The sequence below is a fragment of the Protopterus annectens genome, chromosome 8.part0, assembly GCF_019279795.1.
Source record: "Protopterus annectens isolate FY-2018-M chromosome 8.part0, PAN1.0, whole genome shotgun sequence".
NCBI lineage: Eukaryota > Metazoa > Chordata > Ceratodontiformes > Protopteridae > Protopterus > Protopterus annectens.
In genome coordinates this window covers 1,056,283,929-1,056,296,973 of record NC_056741.1, presented here as the reverse complement: position 1 = coordinate 1,056,296,973, position 13,045 = coordinate 1,056,283,929, and the positions used below count along the sequence as shown (strand labels likewise).

General features: G+C 35.3%; 1 protein-coding gene across 1 annotated transcript in view; it reads right to left on the bottom strand.

The window, feature by feature from the left end:
- The window catches only part of LOC122809215 (formyl peptide receptor 2-like), a 99,772-nt gene extending 87,244 nt beyond the window's left edge, over positions 1 to 12,528 (bottom strand). Inside the window, exon 1 of the mRNA XM_044080525.1 lies at positions 12,387 to 12,528. The gene's annotated coding sequence lies outside the window, so the exon portion shown is untranslated. The remainder of the gene's footprint in view (positions 1 to 12,386) is intronic.
- Between the last annotated feature and the right edge of the window lie 517 nt (positions 12,529 to 13,045).

Sequence of the window (13,045 nt, the reverse complement as noted above, 5' to 3'; positions counted from 1 at the left end):
GACTACAATCTACCAATAGAAAAGGTGGAAAAGATAGACCAAAAGGATTGTCTAGATCACAAAACTCTATTCCTTGTGGACAGGTTATAAATAATAATAAAGAAAGTAATACACAGGGCTCAGGGTTCTGGAGCTGGTTAAATAAGGAATTTACCTTCAACAGTACTCAGCTACTTGATACTACAATGAGTTTGGATGCCAAGTTAAAAGAGTTTGAAAGCAAGTTAATGAAGATACATAACTTGCAATGTGACAATTTGTTTTTGGCAGAGAGTATTAAGATCAAATGAGTCCCTAAGAGACTCAGGATGTCTAAATTTCTTTATGGACTATTTGGGCAAGCAGACCTGGATGACCATCTTGCAATGTTGGACAGCCATGGGATTGAGCTGATGAAATTTAACATTAGATTAAATAATCAGGCTATTAATGAACTTTCAGAGGATGTTAGCAATTTAAATACTGAAATTATTGATGATAACATTTTTGATATTTTTAAAATGAATTACACTAATGTATTTGATAGAGCTGAGCAACAAATGAAAATTAATTTAAATAGAAAACAAAAAAAAGTTTATGCATGATGAAAATGAGTTTTTGCAGAATATTGCATATCCGTTACCCAAGTCTTATAGAGGCCAAGAAGAGCAAATGGGAATGGTTCAAGATGGAGGGGCTACTAAGGAAGCAATAAATGGTTTTAGCAATAATAGGGACTTGCCTTATCCTCCGTGGTTCAATCAGGGTTCTTTGCATGCACATTTTAATGAAAGGGAAACTAACAATCAAGATTATGAAGTTCCACAGTTAAGAAGGTCAGAGAGGATTTATAATAGAAACAGACAAAATAACAATTTTCTCGAACACCCTCTCACCCCGAAGGGTCCAGGAGCAAGGGGAAAACAGTTTTGGAGGAAAAACAACAGGAGCAAGCATTAAGCAGAGAAGTGGATATTGTTAAAAGCTTTGAAGGGAAAATGTTGAGTTATGCTGATTTCAACATTTTTAACTATACCAATCTCAATATTTCCAAAACTTATTTTGCCCTTTTTAAAAAAGGAGTCAAGTTTGTACCAAGATACAAAATTGAAGTATCAGATACACACACAGAATTAAAGTTGTTTGTCAGAAAACTGAATTTACAGATTATGTTCAAAGAACAAGTTTCAGGGACAGTCATTAGTACATATCCTTTTAAACGAAAGAGTACATTTAATCCCCCCATCTGATGATATCAAGTTTTGAAAAGATTTGTTCACAAGAAATATTTAATGTAAGAGCAACACAGAAAAAGAAAAAAAAAGTACAACTTAAGTAACAAAGGGTCTGTTTTGTTAAGGAATTTATGGGCCAATAATGCACTTCAAATTATGAGACCTGATAAAGGGGGTGGGATGATATAGTGGACAAAAATGACAACTGTCAGATTTTTTATATCTTAAATGATACTAACAAGTATGAAATTGTTTCTAAAAATGAGATTAATATTGCTTATAGAAAGATACACCTTTTTGGAAGATTCATTATTTCAAGATGTTATAATCGAAGAGATCTTCAACTTTTTGAAAACTGACCAGCCACTCATTGCTGCAGTGTTTGGCATCCCTAAGTGACACAAGAATGTGTGCAACCCACCATACAGGTTGATAGTGTCAGTACATAATAGTGCTATGTTTTCATTGGGGATTTTTGTGGACATATTATTGAAGGATTCTTTATGATCTGTAAATTATATTTTAAAATATTCCTGGAATTTTTTGCTCATGATAAAACAGGGATTTTATAAAACTACTTGTAATTTTTCAATTATTGTCTTATTGACCTATTTACTTCAATTTCACACAAAGAGGGTTTGCAATTTTTTAGGGAAGCTATCTGTGAATTAACTACATTAGAAAATGATTTAATTAATTTCACAATAAATGTTATGGAAGTGGTACTCTTAATCCATTTCCTGACTTTTGAGGGGGAGATTTACAGACAATTAAAGAGAGTTGCAATGGGTGCCAGTTGTGCACCCATATATGTTAATTTGGTTCTCTATGCTTGGGATAAGCAGTATGTATTTACTTCTAGTTTCAGACAACAATGGATCTTTTACTTTAGATACCTGGATAATATCTTCATCCTGTGGAGGAACAAGGATAGTCCCAGGTTAGAATTTGGTGATTATATCAACAGTATTTGTGGTTATTTCAAATTTACGCGTGCACACACAGAAGAAGCAGTTAACTATTTAGATGTCACCATTTTCAAGGACACAGAGAACCAAAAATTTGGTTATATGGAAAGCCCACTTTCTCAAATTGTTATTTGGACTTCCAAATTAGTCATCCTAGGTGGGTAAAGAGGAATGTTATTAAAGGGCAAATAGTTAGGGCAGCAAGGATGTGTTCTGACATTATAATTTTTAAATTGGAACTTAGCCATCTTTTACAGATGTTTGAACATAGAGGTTATCCACTATCTTACATATTAGAAATTAGTGAACAAGTTTTAAATGGGTGGGGTACAAAATATTGTTCATATTAGATACCCAAGAAATTGGCATGAATAAGGTTTGTGAATTTACTCCAACATTTTTCACTAACGCAATGGTTATTCAATTTGGGGACATGGACAAGGATGTCAAAGATATGTTGACTAAAAACACTGGCTCCTTTTCAAGGCTAACCCAGAAATATTTAAAATGGTATGAGAAAAACCTAGTTTTGTTGTAAAAACAGGACGGAATTTAACTTTTTTTTTGTTAAAGCACCCCTTGACTGCCAAGAATTTGACTTCCCTACAAAGGAGGACTAAAAAATGTGGAAGTTGTCAACAATGCAAATACATTTTTCAAGACACCAAAATAGGTATAATGAATCCACCACAGAGGGTGATTTTGTTGGCAGGGAATTGTATAACTAAAGGTTTGGTTTATATAGCATTGTGTATGGAATGCCAATCTTTTTTATATTGGCAAAATGGAGAGAAGTCTTCTGAAATGTATTTATGAACATAAGACAGGTGTTGTTAAAGCTAACAATAATAATGCCCTTTATAGACATTCCCAACAATGTTCTTTGTTTTCATTTTATTTGGTATAGTGAACATAGTAAAAAGGGATGGTGGGAAAATAAATTAGAGAGACGTGAGATGCATTGGCAGCTAAAGTTAAATGCTACAGTACCAACAGGTCTCAATGATAATATTTCCCTTTTGCCAGTGTTGAAGCTCAAAGCCTTAGACATTTGACATGTGTTCATTGAGAGCTCCCAGTTTTTACATTTACACTTATGTTTTTTAGAAAATTGATATTTTAGTAGACTTCTGCTTATATTGTTTATAAAGTTCAATACTTATTGTAACCAAATTTGGACACATTGGCTCTTGTTGGCGTTTGGTTATTGTTTATTATTTATCATTTATGTTGGGAAGTAGCACAACATATTTTGCTGCATTCATTTGATCTTTATTACATTAAATTGATATTAATTATGTAACAAGGATATAATTAATGGTTTTATTGAATCATGATTATTTAAGCTGTAAGGTTATGTGGTTTACTGGTTCTGAAGAAGTCCCTATATTTGTCGGGATGAAAGCGCTTGACCAGTCATGGTATTTTATTTGTTTTTAAGTCAATAGAGTGCAAGTGTCACTTCTGCACTGCAAACATACATTTTGTTGAAGATTTTAGTTGCTTCCACACACATTCTTCATGTTTTCGTTGTTTTTTCAAGTTATACTGTTGGTTGCCAGCAAGCAGAACTAGTAAAAATGTGTTGTTCATTAAAGCAATAACTGACGACGTGGTGTGGTATATTGAAGATTTACCCACAGGTGGTGTGGTTTAATCATGAGGGCGAAGCCCGAGTGATTAAACAAAGACAACCATGGGTAAATCTTCAATATACCACAACCATGAAGTCGGTTATTGCTCTTATACAATGACATTATTTAAGAAAAAAAATATTTACTTTTCTTAAATAATGTCTTTGTATAACGGCGGATTACTGTTCTTCCGCCAGTTGTGGTATACTGCTTTTTTATTTTGATGTACTGCTCATGCTTATGGGACTTGCATTCCCATGCATACCCAGTACATCAATGCTTTGAAACGGAAGCAACGGAGAAAAGAAAGTCTCTGTTGCTCTGTTTCACTCTCTCTCTTTTTTTTTAATTGTAAAAAAATAGGTTTTGGGGCACTTTATACCAACGGAAAAAAGTCCAGGTGACCTTACCTTTTTCCGTTGGTATATTGTAGGATTTACAATGGGCACACTGGTTGGGGTGGGCCAATCTGCGTGCACGTTTTCGAATAGTAATAAGGAGTCACTGTATAATAAACAGTAACAAATACGTATATACATAAAAACACTTCAAAGAAAAAATTCTTTGTTCAAAGAAAAAAAGTTTGAATACTATAATCTTTCAGCTCTATTCTAAGAATACAGTTCAAATACAATTTGTTATTAAGTCCAGGTTTTCTCATAGCATCTAAATGAATTTGCCAAGAAAGTTATTTCTGCTCAGGCAGTAACTCACTGTTCCCACCTGTATTTGTTGTAAAAAAACTCTATCAATAATAAAAAAAATATATATATATTTTTTAATTTGAACATTCTAGAGTATGTTTATATAGTGTATTGGAAAGTTAACATTTCGTAATCTCATAGTTTTGTTCATATATTCTTAAGCTTCCTGGTAATTTTTCCTATATAGAATCCAGGCCGGGAAGTGCATGTAGCTAAGTATACAACCATCCTTGTAGCACAATTACATAAGGTTTTTGTCATAATTTTCAACTGTGGCATAGGGCCATCATTCATGAATTTGCAGTATTCACAAAAATTGCATTTTATCATTTTTGACTGACAAGCCCTTTTACTAGTACCAATGTTATTTCTTTCAAAGATGTTCTTAAGATGTGTGAATTGATGCTTATTTCTATCCCTTCAATCACCATTGAGTGATGCCAGGTATTGAAACTGGTAACCCTTCTGCCTATGACAGGAGATGGTGAACTACATGATTGTATAATTGTGATTAACCATGTGCTTTCTCCTAGATCCAATTTGAGAGATACTCCAATGGACAATGCAGAAATGGAATTATTTGTAGATGGATCATGTGGAAGAAACATAAATGGAAACCTTAATGCAGACATTGCTATATGTGCAGAAAATACAGTATTGTGTTAGAAAAAAACTGGAAGTGATTACACCTGCATAAGTCACGGAATTGAATGAATTAACCAAAGCCTGTAAGATAGCAAAAGAAGAAGTTGTTAACATTTATACTGATAGCCATTATGCAATCGGGGTAGCCCATGACTTTAGAGAATTGTGGAGCCAGAGATGATTTTTAACATCAGCAGGTACTGAAATAAAAAATGGAAAGTTTGTAAAAGACTTATTAGATGCTTTTGTTACTGGAGGCTTTAGCTGTAGTCAGAGTGCAAGCTCATATAAAAGGAGCCACTGTCAGTGGGAAAGGTAACCAGTAAGAAGATTATGTAGCCAAGCAAGCTGCTGGTTTAGATGTCACTGTCAGTAAAAAATGTGTTTTTACTATGCAGGAAGCACCTACAAAAACTGATCATCCTTGTAATTTCAATGATTTGATTACTTTACAAAATGAAGCTTCAGAGGCTGAGAAAAAGAGATGGATCAGTGCAGGATGCAGGTTGTAAAAAGTATGCAGATTTAATATGAAGGCACCCTGATGGCAGGATAGTAGCACCTTGGTTGTACTACCCTGGTTGGTAATAAGGGCATACTACTTACTGAATCACACTGGTAAGTATGGACTTCTTAATCTTATTCAGTAAGATTGGTTTGCCCCTCTTTCTCAGTCTATAGGTAACCATTATGTTAATAATTGTGAACCTTGTTTATCACATAATATTGCACCTCCTGTAAAAACTACACCTTCTGCTTTGCCTCTAACTTGGGTCCCTTTGTAAATATACAATTGCATTTTATCCAGTTGAGAAGATGTGCTATGTTTTCATATATTTTGGTTATTATTTGTGTTTTTTCTGCATGGGTAGAAGTCTGTTAATGTGATACGTGTGATGCTGAAATAGTAGTGAAGAAATTGTTAAAAGAATTTATTTCTACATTTGATGCACCTCATAGTATTAATCCATTTTAATGCTGAAAGCTTCTTTACAGTTACATTGTCCCCATCACCCACTGTCATTTGGTCTTGCTGAAAAGTCTAACCGGATACTGAAAATCATAACTGGCAAAGTTTGTAGTGAAACGGGGATAAAATGGCCAGATGCTTTACCTCTGGCTGTGATGAGTATGCGAGGAACTATAAATTCCACTTGTAAATGAAGTCCTCATGGAATTCTTATAGGTTGCCCCATGAGAATGCCACCTTCCCCACCAGTGATAAACTGCAAACTGGTATTTATCGATGAAGCTGTTGTTCAAAACTTGTTTCTATTTTATAGGTTTTTCATAAACACACTAATGAGACCCTTCTTCAGCCAGCAGCAGTTACCTGTCATGACTTATGGCCAGGTGATTGGGCCTATGTGAAGGCATTCCAAAACAAATCTTCTTTGAAGCTACAGTGGAGAGGACCTTATCTCATCCTCCTAAATACTCATACTGCAGTAAAGTGTGGCAGAATACTGAATTGGATCCATGCTTTGCATTGCATGAAAACCTGCTTGACATCTTTTGAGTTGGTGGAAAGTGGCACCACACCTCCTTCTGATGAGATCAGTAAGTCTCCTCCCTCTACTGATTCCAATCAACATGATAAAAAACTTGTTTCTTCAAACTCTGCATCAGTATGCCACTGACCTAAATATTTCCAGTTGTTGGGTATGTGGATTTGTTCCCCATGATGCCAAGGGTCCCATGATGCCAAGGGGAGCATTTCAGTGCTACCTGTCCCTGTGCAACAAACTGATTTAGACACACAAATTGTTGCAGAAAGACAGACTTGGCATAACATTGTGGACTGGACTAAGAAAATATATTACCAATTGGCTGCATCAGCACAAGGTAATACTTGCTGTTTCCAGATGAGACTATATTGGTAGAGCTTGGATTAAAGATGCATTACTGGGGAATGAGCATAGGAATATTGGACAATCATTACTACATCTGTGGAGATCATGTCTAGCCGTGGTTAGCCAGAAACTGATCTGGTTGTTAAGTGGGACAGATGAAGGAAGCTATTTTTCATTCTTTCTCTACACCTGCAGGAAGGTTGTGCAAAAACAAGGCCATACACCCTGGTGAGCAAGTAGTGGTTTTCTTTTCTCTGAAGTAAGGCATACTGTGAACTATGCACAAAGTGAATCTGTTGCCCCTTCTATTAGCTGCAATAGTTAATAAGACATCAGAACACATTTGTATGGCAGAGAACTGACTGCAGTCTGAGCCACCTCCTTACAAAACAAATATCTCCTGATTTCATATTAGCCACAAAGGGCAGAGTTTGCCATCTGATCAGAAAATGGTGCTGCACTTATGTTGCAGACTTTCATGATGAACAAGAAAAGGTGGCTGATTTCATGGAATAATTGGCCATATATATGAAAACAATTGAGTCTGCTTGGGCATTTTGTTATTAAAAATCTGTTAATACTCTTTTCTGAGAAAAAGTACACATGCAGTGGTTGTTACACCTGAACAAAAACATCCCAGAGCTCACATGTTTGACAATGATATAATTCAAAATAATCTTGGACTGTGATGCTTTATAACATCAAAGGAGGAAGTTGAAGTTAGTATATATTTCTTTAATGCTTTTTTATAAAACTTCTAGCTTAATTTTGCTGCACTGCTTTTACAAATTCCTATATCATACAAAGAACAGCTTAACTTTTATTAGAGTTCATTCGAGCTTATCAAGCATTTGGTAAATGTTTTTCTAACCATGCAACCTAGAAAGAAATGTATGTGTCCTGTACTTTATGGCACATGTACTTGTGTGGAACATAGTTGGAGATAAGCTTGTTGAAAGTGAACACATCAAGACAGTAACATGAGAAATGTTTTAAGCTATCCTCCCATCTGCATCTGTTTACTCCTTTTACCTTGAAAATGTGGGTATGACTATTATTACAGTTATGAAAGCTTTGAACCTTGTATGATTTTTTTCTATTTTAGAAAATATAAATATATAATCTACAACTTGGTTGACTTGGAATTGATTGAATAAATAGGATGTAATCTATTTTAGTAAACTGCTAAACAGTGAAAAAAATAAATAAATAAAACTTGTGTGTCCCCCATTAAATGACACACGGTAGAACCCTTTCCCTGGTTCACTGTTTTGCGATGCAAGATGTGTTTAATATTTTATTGTTTGAAGAACCAAATGTGGTATGCCTCCCGTGTAGATAAAAACAAATAACTAAATGACTCCATGGTATTCAGCCAAACGGTAATATACACTCCATTTATTAAAATCCAGGTTAATCGCTTTCGTCCAACTCCAGGACTTCTTCAGAACTAAAAAAACTGTAAAAGCACCACCTTCTTATACTCCTTCAATAAATTCATTATCCAATTAACTGGAAAAACAATTAATGAGTCTCTTTTTTAACCCTTTCATAAACATAATAGTTTATGCATTTTGTTCTGAAAACGTACATAAAAACATTGTTGATTGTTCAAAAACACATAATGCAAGTAGTGAGTATGGTACATAAAAACTCACATATAAATGTAAATAATATAATAATATACAATAAAATAAAAAATGCAGATGTGTGAAAATAAAAATACAAATGTATGAATAATCCATCAGACCAACAAAAAACATTCAGAACTTAGTTGCCCTCATTTTTAACACAGGGTTAATAGAAATGTGAACGTTGAGACCTGGGTTTTGCATAGCATCCAACCTAAGCTGCCAGAGGAGTTCCTTATATTCTATTGTATTTTCTCAGGCTCCACCACGCGCATTCACTGGAACTATTTCTAAGATGCCAAAAACAAAGTTTTTAAACCCTTCACATAGAGCGGATGTAAAAAGTTTACACACCCTTGTTAAAATGCTGTTTTTATGATATAAAAAATGAGACCACAATAAATAATTTCTAAACTTTTGCCACCTTTAATGTGACCTATAACCTGTACAATTCAATTGAAAAACAAACAAGTCTGTTAGGGGAAAAATATAAAAAATAAAAAACATAGAATATGCTGGTTGCATAAGTGTGCACACCCTTAAACTAATACTCTGTTATGTGTGCACACCCTTAAACTAATATTTTGTTAAAGTACCTTTTGATTTAATTACAACATTCAGTCTTCTTGGGTAGGAGTCTATCAGAATGGCACATCCTGACTTGGCAATATTTGCCTACTATTCCTTGCAAAAGTGCTCCAAATCTTTCAGTTTGCGAGGGCATCTCTTGTGCACAGCCCCCTTCAGGTCACCCCATAGATTTTCTATTGGATTTAGGTCTGAGCTCTGGCTGGGCCATGCCAAAACTTTTCTTCTGGTGAAGCCATTCTTTTGTTGATATGGATGTATGCTTGGGGTCATTGTTCTGTTGAAAGGTGAAATTCCTCTTCATCTTCAGCTTTCTAGCAGATACCTGAAGGGTTTTGGGCAAAAGTGACTAGTATTTGAAACTATTCATAATTCCCTCCATCTTGACTAAAGCCCCAGTTCCAGCTGAAGAAAAGCAACCCCAAAGCATGATACTGCCACCACCACCCTTCACTATGGGGATGGTGTTCTTTTGGTGATGCAAAATGTTGTTGTTGTGCCAAACGTATCTTTTGGAATTGTGGCCAAAAAGTTCAACCTTGGTCTCATCAGGCCATAATACATTTTCCCACATGCTTTTGAGAGATTTGTTGTATTGTTTTGCAAATTTTAGCCAGGCCTGGATGTTTTTCTTTGTAAGAAAAGGCTTCCGTCTTGCAACCCTACCCTATAGTCCAGACATATGGAGAATATGGGAGATTGTTGTCATATCTAGTACACAACCAGTACTTGCTGGAAATTCCTGCAGCTCCTTCAGTGTTGCTGTAGGTCTTTTGGCAGCCTCCCTGACCAGTTTTCATCTTGTCTTTTCATCAATTTTGGAGGGACATCCAGTTCTTTGCAATGTCACTGTTGTTTCATATTTTCTCCACTTTTTGATGACTGTCTTCACTGTGTTCCATGGTATATCCAATGATGTGGAAACTTTTTTCTACCCTTTTCCTGACTGATATCTTTCAACAATGAGATCCCTTTGATGCTTTGTAAGCTCTCTGCAAACCATGGCTTTTGCTGCAGCAGGCAACTGAGTAAATGTCAAGAAAATCCTACTAGGACAGCTGAACTTTATTTGGGGTTAATCAGAGTCTCTTTAATTGATAGCAGGTGTGTACCCAAGAAGACTGAATGTTGCAATTAACTCAAAAGGAGCTTCAACAAAGTATTAGTATAAGGGTTTGCACACTTATACAACCAATGTATTGTACATTTTTTAATTTTTTTATTTTTTCCCCTAACAGATTTGTTTGTTTTTCAATTTAATTGTGCAAGTTATAGATCACATTAAAGGTGGGAAAAGTTTTGAAATTATTTGTTGTGGCCTCATTTTTTTATATCCCAAAAACCTGGCATTTTAACAGGGGTGTGTAACCTTTTTATATCCACTGTACACAAGAATGGCATTACAGTGCATTCTTGTGATTGCCTCTCTTTATATCATACAGGTGTTCATAAATACTTTTGGACAATTTTCTCACTGTTTTCCCTATGTAAAATGAGTGGCAAACATTACACAGGGCCAAGTAAATAAGACCAACAGTGTTGCAGTGCCGTTTTTGAACAAGCAACACTGTTTTTAACGTATGTTTTCAGGATGAACTGCATTAACTATTATGTTAATGAAAGGGTTAAAAAAGTGACAATTGCTTTATCAGTTAACTGGATAATGGATTTATTGAAGGAGTATAAGAAGGTGGTATTTTTACAGTTTTGTTACTTCTGAAGAAGTCCTAGAGTTGGACGAAAGCGCTAACTTGGATTTTAGTAAAGGGATTGTATATTACCTCTTGGCTGAATACCATGGAGTCATTTTGTGTTTGAAGTTTGTCTCATTCAAGATTTCATAATACAATGGTATACATTTAATAGTTATAGATTTAGTTTCATGTGGCTAAGCAGTCAGTCACATTGCCTTGGTAAAATGCATATGATGCATCTCTTCCTGTTATATGTAAAGACCTCAATATGTATTTGGTGGCATTGACATGACTATCAACAATATAAGTACTAGGACTGCATAAGAAATTCTTGAAAGTTTTTGTTTGCTTAATCTTTACCATTCACACACACACACGCACGCGTGCACGTGCACACACGTGCACACACACACACACACACACACACACACACACACACACACACACACACACACACACACACACACACACACACCACTATTACTTATTTAACAAATCTGAACTCCAAAGTTATGCAATATAATCATAGATAAGTAGCTGTTATTCAACAAGGCAGTTGACAGATTTCAAGACTACTATTCCCACCCCAATCTGCTGACTGACTCTCAGAGAATTAGAACCTTACTAACAAAGGCAAAGGCAGAGCCCTCCATTTTAACTGAGTCATCGGCAGGCTATGGTGGAGAAAGGATAGCCGCTCCACCTGTTGACAGTCATTTTTCCAATCTGCTTATTCAGTCAGCACTACTCACACATACGACACTTATCACTGGAATACTGGCTGACTCCGTGACCATATAATTACTAAACACACAGATGGAAGCTTTTCTACAGCTATCTGATCATGTTATTCTCCTGTGTGGATTTAATTTTTTATTGGCTGGTCCGCTATCCTCTCCATCTCTTGTAAAGAATCAGTCTTCAAGAAGAGACTTTCTATCCTTAGATATTTTAGCAAACACAAAGTGCAGCTGCTCTTTTAGAGTTGCAATCCTTCTTGAGAATATTTTACTGTTACAGCTTCATTAGGGAAGCACTTCCAAACAGAACATGAATCACAGATGGCCAAATTATCACTGCATTTGAAGCAGAAACATGGTGCTGCCAGTGAAACCCAAAGTAATCCTGTTGGACACATTCACAACATACACTTCCAAGTCTTCACTTCAAATGTAGAAAAGATGAATCCATCATTTCTAAACAGTATCATAATGCAGTCTTAAACCTATGCAACATACCTGATTCCTTTTCTCCTGTGATCACATTTGCTTTAGTCCCTATACTACACAAGCTGAAATTATTTATTTGCATTCCCAATTACTCTGGGAACATCATGATATACTAATTATGGGGATAATGCATTTAAACTACAATGACACAAGGTAAACCTTAACCACCCCTTGTATACCAACACATTTTACACTATTCCAAGTTAAAATGAAAAACTGCACAAACCTTAATATGAATGCAGTTTGGCCTCCTATTATGCTGATTTACATTTTTTTCATTTGTGTTGTTATTTCTTCAGCTCTGCATGTCAAGAGTTCACCTGGATTCACTATCAGCATAACCGAATGTTCCAGCAAAGCATAGCAGGGATCACTACACAAAGAAGGATAGGTATGAATGTATAAAAAAACCCAGAAATCATCAAAGTAATGCACTGCACCAGGAAATGTATGCAGAAAAGATAAAATCAAGGTCTTGAGAGTTCAATGTCCTTATCTGAGCAGTTCCTTTTTATGCTGCTTGCAATTTGGGGTAGGTGTTGAGCAAGAACTGAAAGTCTTTCTTAACAATTTTAAGTCTTTCTTTTCAACAATAACTTTTCAGAAATTATCACTAGGTGCACATACCTGTCAAATGAGTGTCACATTAACTTCTGAGTTGACACAGAGTGGTTCAGATTTAATTAATATATATTTTTATTATTAACCACTTTTAAAACACATATCATCTTTTCTACAGGTTGTAAATCATTAGAGCAAATTCAGCATTTTGAAGCTGCAACATATATACCTCTGCAGAAACTTCATTCTGTATAAGACAGTACATGTAGTTGTTTCTTGTTTCCAAGGTCATCTGTTGTCAAATATTACATTTGAAGTTACATG